We start from the raw sequence: 16,679 nt of genomic DNA, 5'->3' as shown, positions 1-16,679 counted from the left end.
GAAGCTCAGTATGTATATATTTTTGGTCCTGATTTTTTCCCCTGGGAATATGGCCACCCTACCTTAGAGCATGTTTATTACAGTAAAAGCACTTTTTGTTGTTGTCGCTTTCCCCGCATTTGTATTTATTTGTGTTTGTGTTTTCTTTTTTGTGGTTTTTTTTAATGTACCTTTTTAAATAGTCACGGTGGCTAAATAAATGCACAACAACAAAAATCTATAAACCACCCCATCACAACCAAAAACACTCAAAATAGAAACTGTATGTCATCAGCACAAGCAATAACATGGTTCTCAGATGCCCTGGAATGCTAGCTGAAACATTTACTATAATCTAAAAATCATGCGGGATGTACATTTATGGAAATGAAAGGGGATGGTAAACACCGGTTTTCAAAACTAGCAAAGAATGCCTGGGGGAGTCTCAGGGGACAAGTGCTACAAAGCTGGTTTGTTAGACACTCTTGAAAACGGGTGCCAACTTGAATAAAAGATTGGGGGGGGGCAGGTCAGGTCAACCCCACTCCACATAATCACAAGATAAATAATAATAATTTTTTATTTATACCCCGCCCCTCCCCAGTCAAAACCGGGATCAGGGCGGCTAACACCAATAAAATTACAATAAGACATAAAAGAAAACAATACATTAAAGTACAGATTAAAATACAATTTTAAAATGCGGCCTCATTTTAAGTATGAAGTCCATAAATCAAAACCGTGAGGGAGGGAAACCCAGGAGTCAGACTGAATCCAACCCAAAGGCCAGGCGGAACAGCTCTGTCTTGCAGGCCCCGCGGAAGGAGGACAAATCCCGCAGGGCCCTGGTCTCCTGTGAAAGAGCGTTCCACCAAGTTGGGGCCAATACTGAAAAGGCCCTGGCCCTAGTTGAGCACAATCTAACCGCCTTATGGCTTGGGATCTCCAACGTTTTGTTATTTGTGGACCTTAAGGTCCTCCGCGGGGCATACCAGGAGAGGCGGTCCCATAGGTAGGAGTGTCCTAAGATGCAGCACTTACACAACATTTGAATATTCAACTATTTTTTTGGGGGGGACACACAAAGGGACCTTGACCCCCTGGAAGTGGCTCCTATGCCAGAAAATATGAGGAGGTAGCCATGCTAGGCTGTTGCCGCAAAATCAAAGCCTGGGTGACCTGAGACTCATTGTTGATATTCCCAGGTAATGGGTTACCGCAGGCATCCCCGAAGTGCGGCCCTCCAGATGTTTTGGCCTAGAACTCCCATGATCCCTAGCTAACAGGACCATTGGTCGGGGAAGATGGGAATTATAGTCCAAAACATCTGGAGGGCCGAAGTTTGGGGGTGCCTGGGTTACCATAATTGGCTTCTGCAATTTTGAGCCATCTTGAGCTGGAGCTGTATAATGACCAGTGCCTCTGATGAAGTGTTAATGTACAGCATCTGGTGGAACAAACTTTCCGGAGTGCTTCAACAACTCAATGGTTGGGCTAGAGGTCGTGCCACGGTCAGGCTGCACATCTCCTGGTCCGATAGCCTTTCCTATCAGCAGCAATTTTTCAGCCACTCAGGAAATGGCAGCCGAAGCAAACAGAGACACCATTAATTATTGAGTGCCTCGGTGTGGCTGGTGGAGACTCGGTGACCTTCCATTTCTCATTCAGGCAGGCCCAGGAGCGCTGCAAACCAAGAGCTGGAGACTGGGTGCTTTGCGATGGAGCCGCATGCATTTTTTAATGAGCCCGTTGGAAATAGCATCACAGAATCTTAGGGCTATATTCAAGCAGCTTGCTGGGCTAGCAGAAGCTGGCACAACAGGACTCTCTCCCCCCCCCACTTCTCTTCTTCTCCACCTCCCCAAATCTGCTCTGGAACACACACCATCTTCATTACGGTCCAAAGACCCGCAGAAAACGATTTTGCAAGCAAGCTACGGCAGAAATACAGGAAAGGCATTTCTAGGCAGTCGCTGTGTTTTATCCAGCACATGTTGATTTCTAATTCTTATTACCTCCGAGAGAATTTTGCCACGGTTACCGTATATCATTTATCTTATCTCCAAGGAGATACCTGACATAGATGATATCAGCGTTTCCAGGTAAATTGACCAATAAGGGCTTGATTAATTGGTTCCTGGCTTGTTTATACAGCCCACAGTGTAATAAAATATGTTTCATACGATCAGCAGCCTGAGAACATATGCAGAGTCTATTCTGATAAGGTATACCAGTAGGGTTGCCATATTTCCAGAGGTAAAAATCTGGACCTCCCCCCCCAAAAAAGCCCTAGATATTTGCCTAAAATTGTAAAACTCCCCCCAGATGGGCATGTGGGCACCCCAAAAGAGGACATGTCTGGGATTTCCTGGGTGTATGGCAACCCTGTATACCGGTCAGTCTGCTGTTTAGGTCTTCAGATGGGAATACATATAATCTCGCTTTGGTAAACAGTTGGCAGTACTTGAGAACTGGCAAATTCAGAAGATATGAGGGTAATTGAAAATCATCATGCCCACAGGAAACCATAAGGGCTTCTGTCGATGGAACAACCTTAGTGCTACTTGGAATACAATGGGACCTTAGAAGTTGTATAGTCGACCCCCTTGCTCAATGCAGGAACCTTGCAAACACAGTCTTCCCCTCACAGTTAGCATGGCTGGAGATTATGGTAGTCGTAGTCCAAAATATCTCTAGAGGAGACCTGGTCAGGGAAGCCTCTGCTTAAATGCTTTCAAAGAAGGAGAGTCTGCCCACCTTCCCAGAACATTCTGATCCACTAATGAACAGCTCTCTCTTATCTTTAGGACATTTATTTCAATGCTTAGCCGTAATCTTACCATTTCCACCCATTGGTTCCTAGTCTTGTTCTGTAGGACCTGTAGCTGCCCCTCTTTCTGACCAGCTGCTGTTGGACTACAACTCCCATCATGCCTGACCATTGGACATGCTGGCTGGGGCTGATGGCATCCAACAACATCTGAAGAGCTACAGATTCGCCAGCCCTTCACTAGAGTAGGTTTCCCCAAATTTGGGTCGCCAGCTGTTGTTTTTTAGGACTACATTTCCCATCATCCCTGGCCACTGGTCCTGCTAGCTAGGGATTATGGTAGTTGTAGTCTAACAACAGCCAGAGACCCAAGTTTGGGAAACCCTGCTCTAGAGCAGCACAAAGCAGGCTGCTCCATCTTCCGCGTTTCCTTTTCCCACCTAAACAATAGAAGCAATCCGATCAAATGAAAGATTTGGTAATCTGGCCATAAATCAGGGCGAGAGCTGGCCTTTCCCAGCTGCGAATTTCAGGCCTGCTTGGCGTCAAGAGGCCCTAAAACTGTGAGCTGACCTTGTCACAGCTACACAATAAATACTTATGTGTGAGGGGACTTCCTGGCAGGTCCTAAGGCTTAAGATAACAGAACAAATACTTGCTATAACTGCTCCATTGACTGAACCAGAGACATGAGAGAAACTAGCCTTGGTAAGCATCGAAACCCACTTTCCCAGTTTCTGTTCCTGCAACACAAGGTTGTGGGATTGTTAACCAAATTGTGAGACATGTGGCTCAACTGCAGTCTGCTTGGCAAATGGTCAGGGGGTGTGATCGGATGATGGCAGTTTGCAGTCTAACATTGGAGAGCCATAGTTTTTCATCTGGGATTCAACAGCAGCCTGTCATTAGACTACCTAGCTGCTTAATTAACACTTTTCATGCTGTGCCAGAAAAAAGCTTCACCTGCTAATTTTCCAACTATCAGGGTTCCATGAAAGAAAGAGAAACCCGGGCCAACACTTTTTATGTTGATTGCAGCATCTAGGCTTGGCAAGGCATGTGACCCTCACCTCCAACACTTATTTGATTTAGATTTATACATTTTTGCCAATTTACTCTGTGTTAGATACCATCAATATTTCATTTTCATATAATTTTCTCTTAGACCATAACATGCTGAAATTTTATATCCATACTAGTGTATTTCAGCCCGTTCAATAACGGGCGCTAGAACATCCTGGGGTTCGGAGAAGTGCTTGCGCAGCGCTTCTCCGAATCCTGGTACCTGTCCATGCTGTCGGCGGCAGGGGGACAGGAACGGAGGAGAAGAAAGCGCTGCTTTCTCCTCCTCCGTTCCTCTCCCCAAGCCGTGGACAGGAAGGAGGCATCCCGGGGTTCGGAGAAGCGCTTGCGCAGCACTTCTCCGAACCCCGGGACCTGTCCTTGCTGGACGCACACACGTGCGCGCTCCCCCCCCCCCGCGAACGCTCAGTCCAGCCAGGAGCGGCGGTTGGCAGCCGCAGGGAAACGGTAGGTGGGGGGGGGGGAGAGCGCGCGTGTGTGTGCGTCCAGTCTCTGCTGTCCAATCCCTGTGTCCCTGGGGCCCATGCGCAGTAACCCAGGGACACACGGGAAATCTGGACACAGGGACACTTGGACTTTATTATATAGGATTCTACAATCGTTCCCATGTTTCTATGTCTATATTTATGACCCGTATCTATTACCCAATGTATCTTTGGGGATTATGAAACTAACTCTTGTGCCTTCGCCTCCTTCCCAATACTGCTGCCATCCCAGGAGCTGCTTCTGTGGCCTCTGTCCACTGGTGTGGGGAAAATCAAGACATTCTGTGACCAAATCAGACGCCATGATGGCCTGGGGAATTTACAGCACCATCCCGGGAAAATTGGGGCGGTTGGAGGGTATGTTGTGCTCGGATCCTGAAAGTACTCAGACACACTTACAGATGTAGGGAGCATGCAGGAGACACGGAAAAGTATTCTCTTTCTCTCTCTGTTCTCATTTAATGGTGGCTACGTGCTGTTTACAGCCCGTCATTTGAAAGCCACTATCCCATGTGGCTGCAGGGTGCGCACATGAATATCACAACCACATGCGAGAGAGCCAAGCATTGAGTTCTTTCTCACCCAACTGGCACCCTCCCTCCCTCTCAAAGCTAACCCAACATGAGCTGGCGAGACCTGCGCAACAAGCTTGTACGTGGCTGGGTGAGTGCGTGGAGGAAAAGTTTGTGGCGGGAAATAAGGAGGATAATTGGAAAATTGTATACAGCCAAATTTCACATGGTTGCTTCTGAGTCTCAGCTGCTTCTCACCAGGCTGGGTCACTGTACCTTAGCCTCAGGACACCACTTCTAAATTATGAACCTAAATTATAGTCAGGAACATTGAGAAAGAAGGTAGCTGATCTCCCCCAGCCTACTAACAAGTACAGTGGTACCTTGGGTTAAGAACTTAATTTGTTCTGGAGGTCCGTTCTTAACCTGAAACTTGTTCTTAGCCTGAGGTACCACTTTAGCTAATGGGGCCTCCCACTGCTGTCCCACCACCACCGCATGATTTCTGTTCTCATCCTGAAGCAAAGTTCTTAACCCGAGGTACTATTTCTGGGTTAGCGGAGTCTGTAACCTGAAGCGTCTGTAACTCGAGGTACCACTGTAAGAATAAATCCAACCAACAAATAATAAATATTTTGAAATCGAAATTTCTGGTACCTATGTGGGGCCCACACAAAGGGTTCTGCTGGTAGAGCTAGTGGGGCAGATCTCCGCGATCTTTGATGGGCTGTAAGAAAGGTCCCAGGGCAGTAAAGACTAGTGGGGTGCATTTCTGGATACAGGGTGAGGGTGGGAAACACAGCCCAACTCCAATGCTGTTCATTCATTAAGGCAGCCACTGCCAAACTAGCGCCTGGGCTGGGGCTGATGGGAATTGTGGTCCAAAACAGCTGGCAGTTAGGGTTGCCAGACTCAATAGAGGACTGGACTTCTGTGCCTTTAATTGCCCTGCTCTCCTTTGAGTCTAGAAACCTTAAAGAGAAACCAGCAGACCCTTTGTTTAATTTCCAAGCCTGCTGGTTTCTCTTTCAGGTTTCCAGACTCAAAAGAGAGCAGGGCAATTAAAGGCACAGAAGTCCTATCCTCTACTGAGTCTGGCAACCCTACTGGCAGTCATTAGGTTGGCAAAGGCTACATCAAGGTGATCATCTAAAAACCAAACAACAAATGCCGTGGTGGTAGCGATGGCCTTGCTTCTTGCTTTTCTGACAATCGATTCCAAAGCGGGAGAGGTGGTCAGGCCGTTTAGCCTTATTTCTTTCTGCTGCGTGGCAACTCTATGTCACAGTGACAGACAGCTTGTGGCTTGCCAGCTATGTTCTGTTTGACATTGGTCTCTGGCAGAAGAGGTGGCAGTCACATGCAACAGGAGAGGGGTGTGAATGATGCCCTTCTTTTGCTCTCTGACAAGCGGAGAATGTTACTCATTCTTTTGAGCGGACAGGAACTCTCATCCTGAGCTTGTCACCTGGGGCACAACCCACGCTGGGGTGTGTTTGATCCCAGCAAGGAATGAGAATGACAGCACGGGTGCAGGCTGGGGTAGGATGTTCCCGGGGGCAAAGCAGATTCTGCCAGGGACATGCTCTGCCCTGCATGTCCAGCAAAGTAGCCACGGTGGTCTGTTGTAGCAAAGAATAAGGAAGAGTTTTGCAGCATCTTATAAACAAACACATTCTGTCGGAATGCCCCATATATGTAAGCTGTGGATGAGGCAACACGGGCCTTTATCAGCTGCTTCTGCAGATGCAGTTTGTGCTGCAGTGTTGCCGATGGCACAGATCTCCCAGAGAAAGAGCAAAAAGGATCCATTGTGTGTGCAATCACTTTGCAGTCCTTCGTCAGTGTAGCACAAGGCAGGTCAACCTCCCCTTTTACTAGCTGAGAATACTATGTACCTGTGCAAAGTAGATGGTTTGCGTGTGAATCCCTTTCTTAAATCGACTTTGTTGTAAACAAAATCTGCCCTTTTCCCTCTGGGGTATCCAAGAGCCTGTATAGAGTCCTCAAGCGAGTTCCCTATTGGTAGGAGAAAATAACTCTGGGGTTGCGCGCTCATCTCGCATTATTGGCCGAGGGAGCCGGCGTACAGCTTCCAGGTCATGTGGCCAGCATGACAAAGCCACTTCTGGCGAACCAGAGCAGCACACGGAAACGCCGTTTACCTTCCCGCTGTAGCGGTTCCTATTTATCTACTTGCACTTTGATGTGCTTTCGAACTGCTAGGTTGGCAGGAGCTGGGACCAAGCAACGGGAGCTCACCCCGTCACAGGGATATGAACCGCCAACCTTCTGATCAGCAAGCCCTAGGCTCAGTGGTTTAACCCACAGAGCCACCTGGGCAGGATTTGTGAGCACGGAGACAATGGGGAGGTTTTTTTTTCATTTCCTCCCTCCTTGCAGAGAAACATTTGGTCAGTTGGGGAGAGTCAAAATGGTTTCAGGACTGTCTTCCTGTACTGTTTCAGAAATGTGGTTTATATATTTATGTACGTGTTTGCCTTGTACATTTAATTTATATATCTGAGACCTTAAATTCTTATAACACCTTTAATACAGAATGAGCTGGTAAGCGACAGAGTTGGTGAATTCTGAACTTACCACTTCCGATTAGTCTGCTGCTGTTCTGCTTTGTGCGTTGATTGTTTTTAAAGTCTTATTGCATTTTTATGTTGTCTTTTATTACATTGCAAAAAGGATTTGTGAAAAGGTCGGCTCTAATACTGTGTAAATAAATAAAATGTGGCGTATTTTTACAGAGGGCGCATTCTCTGAATGAGGCTCCACCTGCCTTCAGCAAATGCAGTGTGTATGCATGTGTGTGTATAGTTCTGTGAGTGTGCATGCACACACACACACACACATGCACAACATCTTCCCCAGCTGTAGTAGCTGCCATCATCCACCAACATTATGCATTCATATCTTTGGAAGGGGGAGAATCATTCAACCCAGCCAGCAGTGCCCAAGGACACATCAGCACACCAACAGGAAATCCTTTGTTCAAACAGAGCAGATGAAGTCAGATGGACACTTTAAGCACAGTCAACAACAGCCAGACCTTTGTCTGTGTTTGCCAAGTGAATCCAATCAGCCCCTAATGACTCGAGAGCTTCTTGGAGGATTGAGGTGGGGGAAGGAGCGCTACACCAACCCTATTAACTCAGGTCTTTTTCTTAAAAAACACACACCAAAGAAAACAGTTGAACAGTGAAAGTGACCTTGTCTGCCAGCCTCCTTCACTTTGAAGGATGAAAAGAGTATCAGTGAGCAGATTAAGCAGGCAATAGGCACCAGATGTCATGGACTGGTTGGACGCAGAGGAATGGCAGGAGAAACCAGCTGGGGAACCCCCAAGGGAAGAAGGCTTAGAGCAGGCACCCCCAAACTGCGGCCCTCCAGATGTTTTGGCCTACAACGCCCATGATCCCTAGCTAACACGTCCAGTGGTCGGGGAAGATGGGAATTGTAGTCCAAAACATCTGGAGGGCCAAAGTTTGGGGATGCCTGGCTTAGAGCCTGAAGAGTGGTGGCAGGATGACATTGAGAGGTCAGAAGGAAAAGAGGAAGACTGGGAGGTGGAGGTGCCAAAAGAGGTATCTTCTTCTTCTTCTTCTTCTTCTTCTTCTTCTTCTTCTTCTTCTTCTTCTTCTTCTTCTTCTTCTTCTTCCTCTTCCTCTTCCTCTTCCTCTTCCTCGTAGCCGAGTAAGATTATCTTCCATGAACATGGTCTTAACAGGGAGTCCATAAGTGGCTGTGGAGGCCAATTCTGGATCCACACGTCCTTCCACAGTAGGGACCTAGGTTTCTGGGCAGGAGTTGATCATGGTTTGCCAAGCATGCCTTCCTCTTAGCATGTTTCTCCCTTTCGTCCTCAGTTTGAGCATCTTCAAATCCCATGACACCTTTGGTAAAGGCTGTTCTCCAATTGGAGTGCTCACAGGCCTGTGTTTCCCAGTTGTCAGTGTTTGTACTACATTTTTTGAGATTTGCCTTGAGATTTGCCTTGAAGAACCACCGGCATTACGCTTTCCATTTTTAAGTTCAGAATAGAGCAGTTGCTTTGGAAGATGATAAAACGCAATACACTAAGCCTTTTTATGCTGGATCAGAAATTCTAGCTAGTGCAGCATTGTGCTTTCCATTGCAAACAGGTGGGTGCATCTAGAAAGTGCCCCTCTCATCAGCATAGGCTACTCAAAGAGGTAACAGGGCTTAGTGAGCTGGGGGAGTCTGTGGCAGAGAGAAGTCCAAAATCAGAGGCAGCAGCTGAAGCAGGAGAGTCTGCCAAGAGGCAGAGGTGAAGAGTCTTGGGTGTCTCCCCCTCCTGCTGTGACAAGCTTCCCTCCCACCTAGTCCCCCCAAATCAGAAGAGGCATGAAAAGGGCGGAGGAGAAATTAGCTTCACAAAGGCACAGTCTCTGATTGCTTGGGGGAAAACCTGGAGAAGACAGGACTTAGACAGCTGTGGGGAGGTGGGGGGCTTTCAGTCTCAGCAACTAATCCATGGGGCAAGATATACCGAGGATGAGCTGCCGTGCCCATTAGGCCTGAAACTCCGCCAAGTCTGTACAGATCGGGTTCTTGCTCATAAAGAGTGAAGTCCCAACTTGCATGACTCGATTCTGACACCAATGAATGAAAGGAAAACACATTTTTCTCTCTAATTGGCCCACGAGGCAGCCGCTTCTCCGGGCTGCCTCAGACGGACGCCCCGCCACCTTCCCCCGCCCCCGCATCTTGCCGCGAAAAGCCGGCACTGAACGCAACTTTGGAGGTCTCCGAAGTTGCGTTCAGTGCCGGGGGAGGTAGGCAAGACGCGGTGGCGGGGAAAGGTCTTCCCCCGCCGCCGCTTGTCGCCGGCATGGGGCTTGGCAGTGGTGCGGGAAAGGCGCAGGATCGTTCCTTCGCCTTTCCCCCACCCCGCCCGACAGAGCCGGATCTGACGAAGCTTCTTGCTGTACCAGACGTAATAAAAATAAGACATCCCCTAAAAATAAGCCATGCTGTGTTTTTTTGAGGAAAAATAAATATAAGACGGTGTCTTATAATATGAGAAACACGGTGATGGTCAGGGGTCCCTTTACCTTTAAGTAATATAGCAAAGCACCATGTGGAAATGGTAACTCCAGATTCAACGCTTGGAAACAGGGTGGCATGTTTGAGAGGGTGATGTTATGTGGAAGCTGTGAAGAACTTGAAGCACCCCATTGACTTTGCTTTCCAATCCTACACCATCCCACTGCTCACCTGTCAAAGCTGCCCAGTTAGCTAAAGGACAGCAATCGGCCTCTGGATCCGTGCCTGGAATTTGAGCAAAGGCAGCTACTTTTGGCAAGAGGGCATTTAAAACCTGCCAAAGATGGTAACAGCAGCCAGAAGAAACGAAACGTGTTTTAAAGCACAGAGGTGTCATTGTGCAATAAGAGCAGCCATTCCAAAACGCCCTCCGAGGCAGAGAGTTTTCTGATAAAGATGCTGTGTCCAGTATCGGAGATTTTCACAAAATGTCTCCATTTCTGGACCATCTGCCTCACAGGGCCTTTTGGGATGACGGCATTAAGAAATGTTCTGCCATCAGATGCTCATTTGCTATGGGGAGATCTTGACGTATCTTTTCCTCTGCAATTGTGTGTGTGTTGTTTTATTTATCTACTTGCGTTGGTGTGCTTTTGAACTGCTATTTTTTATTGTTTTATTTATTTCTATTTAAAACCCTGCTTTGTCGAGCCACCGCCTCTCAAAGCAACTAAAAAATACGTATATGCAGTGCTTTTTTTCTTAAAAAATGTTTAGGGGTACTTTCATTTTGACTAGAGAAAACCACTATTGTATAGTTCAAATCAGGAAAAATAATGACAGCAAATAGACAAAAGTACAAAGATTCACAGAATGTTTAGGGGTATGCGTCCCCCTGCGTCCCCCCAGAAATTAAAGCACTGTGTATATATGATTGCACTCACACCCACTCACTCACTCATTTAGTGCAGAGAGCAGTGATAGAAAATCACTGGTAACAAAGAAGCCTCTCATTGACTGCAATCCTATAGCAACTGAGCTGGGAGTAAGCCCTATGAAATCAGTGGGACAGTGGGACTTCCGTCTGGGTAGACATGTACAGAACTGCCCTGTAAAGAACAGAGAAAATGCTGCTGAGAAAATGCAGTTTTCTCTCTCTTATCAAGGACACTTGCAGTTTGCAACACAACACTTCCATCCAGTGTCTCTTGCTCCTGCAGTTGTTGGCTACTCGCCATGCTTCATTTATGGATACTTATTGTTTTGCACTATTTTACTGCTACTGTATCTGTAATGCAAATTTTTTTTTTAAAAAAATGTATTTATTGAATTTTTTTTAACAAACAACAAAAACATACAGAAATACAAAATACAAAAAATACAAGAATAAAGGTAAAGGGACCCCTGACCATTAGGTCCAGTCGTGACCGACTCTGGGGTTGCGCGCTCATCTCGCATTATTGGCCGAGGGAGCCGGCGTATAGCTTCCAGGTCATGTGGCCAGCATGACAAAGCCAGTTCTGGCAAACCAGAGCAGCACATGGAAACGCCGTTTACCTTCCCGCTATAGCGGTTCCTATTTATCTACTTGCATTTGGACGTGCTTTTGAACTGCTAGGTTGGCAGGAGCTGGAACCGAGCAACGGGAGCTCACCCCGTCACAGGGATTTGAACCGCAGACCTTCTGATCAGCAAGCCCTAGGCTCAGTGGTTTACAAAACAAAAATTCTATCTTATATCCCTTATTTCTAATCTATTGGCTTCCTCATTCCACCTCCTTCTGCGTTTCTTTACAGATCATTCTTAGTAAACTCTAAATCTGATATAAACTCTAGTTTTTACTTTAATATTACCTTGTTTCTCTATCTTTTATATCTTACCCTTTTACTCTCTATCTATATCTTTCCTCTTAATTGAATTATAACTATCTTCTAGCAATACTTATTTCACACCATTGTATTATCTACAACCTCTTTGTATCTCCCTCACTTCCATTGATTCTAATCTATTATACGCTTGTTCTTTAAATAAATTTTAAATTTCTTCCAATTCTCTAATGCAAATATTAAAACCCGGGTGATACTTTTCTTAAATGGCCTGCTGAGAAAGCAATTGGGTAGTCCAAAGCTTTGCTGTGCTGCTGGTGGGAATGTACCGGTAGGATGATATAACATGTGTAAGTCAATGTGAAATAATAAAAAAACTAAATACAAGCATGTGAATATGTTTCACTGACATGAGTGGAAGTGGTGAAGTGATCTTTGGAAAGATCCTTTCTCTCCAGTTCTAGCACTCTGTTGTAACAGAAATAACCGTATCTCTGAAATAAGCTGTTTCTATTTTTTTAAAAACGAACAAGGGAGGGGGCAGCCTAAATGTTTCCCATAAAATGTAAGCTTTCTTTTCATATTTTTAAAAATAAAAATCATTGTGTGATGGGAGCTACTAAAATAGCGTTCTGGTGAAAGCACACCCAGCCAAAACCACAGGATTTTTCTACACTGCTAGAAAAATAAGACTCAGATTGGAGCATTCAGCCATTTCTTCAGCTGAGCCTATTCACCAGGGATCGAAGTCCCTTGACAATCAGGTGACTGCATATTTCAATTGTGCATTCAAAGAAAGACACACAAATCAATACAGTACAATCCTTGCAGGCTTCTCCATTGTTTATTTTCGTTCAACTTGTGATTAAGGACACAGCTACATTAGTAAAGAAAAAGCATTTTATATGCGTTATAGCACACTGGCACCAGATGGCGCTGCGGAGTCCCGCCTTTCGCCAATGTGATTTCCCATTTTGAAGTTGACAACACGTACAGTATTCCTGAAGCACATTTTTTGATGTGTCTAGATCCAGCCTAAGTTTTTACAACTATATTGAGCAGCCTTAATGGAGAAAGTAGTTTCTATCCTGCTCTCCCCCTTTTAAAAAAATGCAAATTAAAAAACCCTAGGACTTGTGGAAAAAATGTCAAAGGTCCGTGAAAATCAAGATAATTTTTATCAAGTCTATGTAACCGGTATTTCTATCCGCTCCTTTCCTGACTCTGTCTCTTCTGCCCTCTTGTGATGGGAGAGAGAATTGACTGGTGATGTTTAATGTGTATTTTAAAAACCCCAAGCATTTAAAGGGTGCTTCCAGGTAGGGACCTTGTATCTCAGATCCAGTTGTTCAGATCCTGTTTTTTGTTTATAATGTGTGCATGATTAGCATGTTATCTTCCACATATTCTGGTCTGATTGACCTACATTTCAATATGTGGTTGGAAACTGCTACCTTGAAATGCGCATGTGGAAGGTGATTAATAAGTATCATCATCATCAACAACAACGGGCCCCTTCCTATAATTCCTGTCTGAAGTGGCCCAGACCCAAGTTTATCGCCTCAATGAGAAGACTGAGCCATGCTGGGATATAAGGAGGATTCACAGTGTCTTCAGCTAAGCCAGGCATGTCAAACCTGCGGCCCTCCAGATGTTTTGGACTACAATTCCCATCTTCCCCAACCACTGGTCCTGCTAGCTAGGGATCATGGGAGTTGTAGGCCAAAACATCTGGAGGGCCGCAGGTTTGACATGCCTGAAACCATCAGTCAAACACCTTCAACCTGTGGTGGAACCACCTTTGAATGAATGGACTACTGTACATACATTTGTGTTTCTGCTTTTCACAGCCATATACCGGTACAAACATGTATGAGTGTGTGTGTGTGTGTGTGTGTGTGTGTGTGTGTGTGTGTGTGTGTGTGTGTGTGTAAGTGTGTGTATGTATGTATGTACTAGCTGGCCCTGCCACGCGTTGCTGTGGCTAATCCCTGTGACTGCCTCCACCCTGTGCCGATCCATGACGTATCCCGCCCCCTCCCCCCGGGCTTATCCCTGTGATCCCCCCCACCGTCCCGACCCATGGCGTATCACGCCCCCTCTTTCCCCCACCCCCTGGCTCATCCCTGTGACTGGTCCCACCGTGTCCTGACATATCCCGTCCCCTCCCCCCCACCCCCCACCCAGGCGAGTCAGTACCTCCATTCTGCCTAGTCTGTAAAGGCTTCGGCCTAGTATGTAAACGGGAGCCAAGGTGTTGTTGAGAGAGAAGGTTTTATAGGTGCAGTACCAGTGTAGCAGCTGCTAGAGGGCGCTGGTTTGCAACCTGGTTCTTTCCCCAGAATGCATTTTCGTCTGAGTGGTGTGTTTTGAAACACGGGGTTTTACGTGGCACAGGTGTAACGTCTGTCTTTGAAAATGGTACGGGCTTGCTCTCATATTCGCATGCGGCATTGTGTCAAAATTTGAACGCAATCGGTCAAGCGGTTTTGGTGAAACGTGGATACTAACCGACATGGCCAGTTTACATTTATATATATATATATATATATATATATATATATATATAGATAGATAGATAGATAGATAGATAGATATAGATATACACACAGAGACGTGATGTTTGGAGCTGAAATGAATGCATCTTGTGTGAGAGAGCATGAGCTGATGATGAGCATGGCAGGATAGAGCCAGTTTTTCTCCCAGGCAGTGTTCTCCAATGACTTGGGATGCAGCCAGGTTTGAGGAGCACTCAGGACTGGTGTGAAAGGAGCTTTTCAGAGAGGGAGAGAAACCCACCCAAAGGCAAATATTATGGGAGCAAAAGCAAGGGGGTGGGGTGCGAGGAGAAGCGTGTCTGTAGTCTTGAAAACGTGGAATGGATTTTGCAGGCTCGGGCACTGACTGAGCTCATTGCTCACCTTTCAGCTCCCTGGTTTTCCAATCTGGTCAGATGCTGAGTTCTGTCTCCAGAATTAAAGAAATGCTGTGTCTTGGTTCTGGACCAGGGCTGGTATGAAAAAGGGAGAAAGCAGAATGGGGAGTCCTGCTGGGCTCTAAATCCCACCCCCACCCCCCCGCCCAGAAACCGACAGCACTTCTGTGGTGGGGGTATTGCATTATTTTAACACTTGCACCATGCAATATTTTGTCACTGGGGAAATCTGCTCCTGCCCCATTTCCCCCATACAGCATCAGTTAGGAGTGTTGGGTCGAGATATTCCTATTGAGTATAATGCCAAAAGAAATGGAGAAAGTAAAGGTAACATTACTTATGTATGGAACAACTGCGGGGAGAGTTCTAATCGCGATAAATTGGAAGAATAAGACAACACCAAACATAGCAGACTGGCAAGCCCTAATGATAGAGTATATGCAATTGGCAAAAACAACTGGTAGAATAAAAGGACAAACTAAACAAAAAGTCAAAAAGGAATGGGAAATTTTTGAGGAGTATTTGAAAAAGAATAAATTGAAAGAAACCCCATTGGCAGAAATAGACTGTACCTTGTAAAACAAACTAGTAGATACTATTTGGAAAATAATAATGATTGTTTATAAGTTACTGTGCAGAATATAATGGAAATAATATACAAACCAGCAAGTTTAATTGGAAGTCTGTTCAGAATCTGGTGAAGAAAGGGAGAAGACGAAAAAGTAATAGAGCATCTGATCTTTTAGTATCAATCTGTGTCTATTTGTTTGTCTAGATGAGGTTTTGTAAGGGTGTGGAAATCAGGCAGGTATGTATGTATGCATGTATGAGTTAGTCGTGAAGGTATGTAAGAATTTGTCAAGTGTGAGTATGGGTGTTGTAATTGTGATAATAATTGTTTCTGTGTAATTTTCTGTTTTAAACAATAAAAATTTAATTTTTTTTTTAAAAAAAGGAGTGTTGGGTCGATTATGGGTGGTATTCAACTAAGCGATACCTATAGCAGACCTATTGAAATGTATGAACGTGACTAATTAATTTCAATAGGTCTTCTCTTAGTAAAACTTAGTTGTATGCCATCCTACCGGTATATCTATGTGGGTTCCGTGCCCCACTATTTGATAGGATCTGTGACAACATTAGCGCTGAGCAACAAAACCGAGGATATTTGCAAGTCCTCAGCATAAGAGGAGGACGAATTACTCCCCCTCCCCAACCAAACCAAACCGAGCCAAGAAAGGTGGGTTATTTCAGGATGAAGCCATGTTTTTATTCATTGGATGGCATTCGTTACCTTTCGGAGTTTCTTCAAAGGTTCTCAGGGCAGCGGAGGAGGCAGCTAGTTATTCCCCTTATTCCTCATCACAATCCTGTGAGGTAGGTAAGGGCTGAGGGACAGTGACTGGTTCAGTGGCCTTTGTAGGGATTTGAACCCGTGTTCGAGATCAACATACTAGCTCCCCACGGCACACAGGGCAGCAGCTTAAAATATCCCCGTGTGGTACCTCTTACTGTGTTTGTGGAGAGACAATCAGAGCAAACGGAAGGCTGATCCATACTGTTGTTAAATGTGGATAGTAAAGTTTTTGTGCCTCCATTACCGTAGTTCTCTGTTTTTTCAAACCCTCTCCTTTTTGAGTATCCCTGGTATGGAAAAGTCCAGATTGAGGGAGGGGAAAGTGTGGCAAGGCAGTGATTTGGAGGAGAATGCCAAATGGACAATGGAAAAATACTACTACTATTGGTAGTAGTAGTAGTAGTAGTAGTAATAATAATAATAATAATAATAATAATAATAATAATAATAATTATAGTAACAATAATTTTATTATTTATATGCCACCCATCTGACTGGGTTGCCCCAGCCACTCTGGGTAGCTCCCAACAGAATATTAAAAACACAGTAAAACATCAAATATTAAAAACATCCCGACCTTCATATGTCTTCTAAAAGTCAGATAGTTGTGTATTTCCTTGACATCTGATGGGAGGGCATTCCACAGGGCGGGCGCCACTACCGAGAAGGCCCTCTGCTTGGTTCCCTGTAACTTTGTTTCACGCAGTGAGGGA

Source organism: Zootoca vivipara, chromosome 2, assembly GCF_965207765.1.
Source record: "Zootoca vivipara chromosome 2, rZooViv2.hap1.1, whole genome shotgun sequence".
Taxonomy (NCBI): domain Eukaryota; kingdom Metazoa; phylum Chordata; class Lepidosauria; order Squamata; family Lacertidae; genus Zootoca; species Zootoca vivipara.
The sequence above is the reverse complement of the archived record's forward strand: the minus strand, read 5'-3'. Positions refer to the sequence as shown.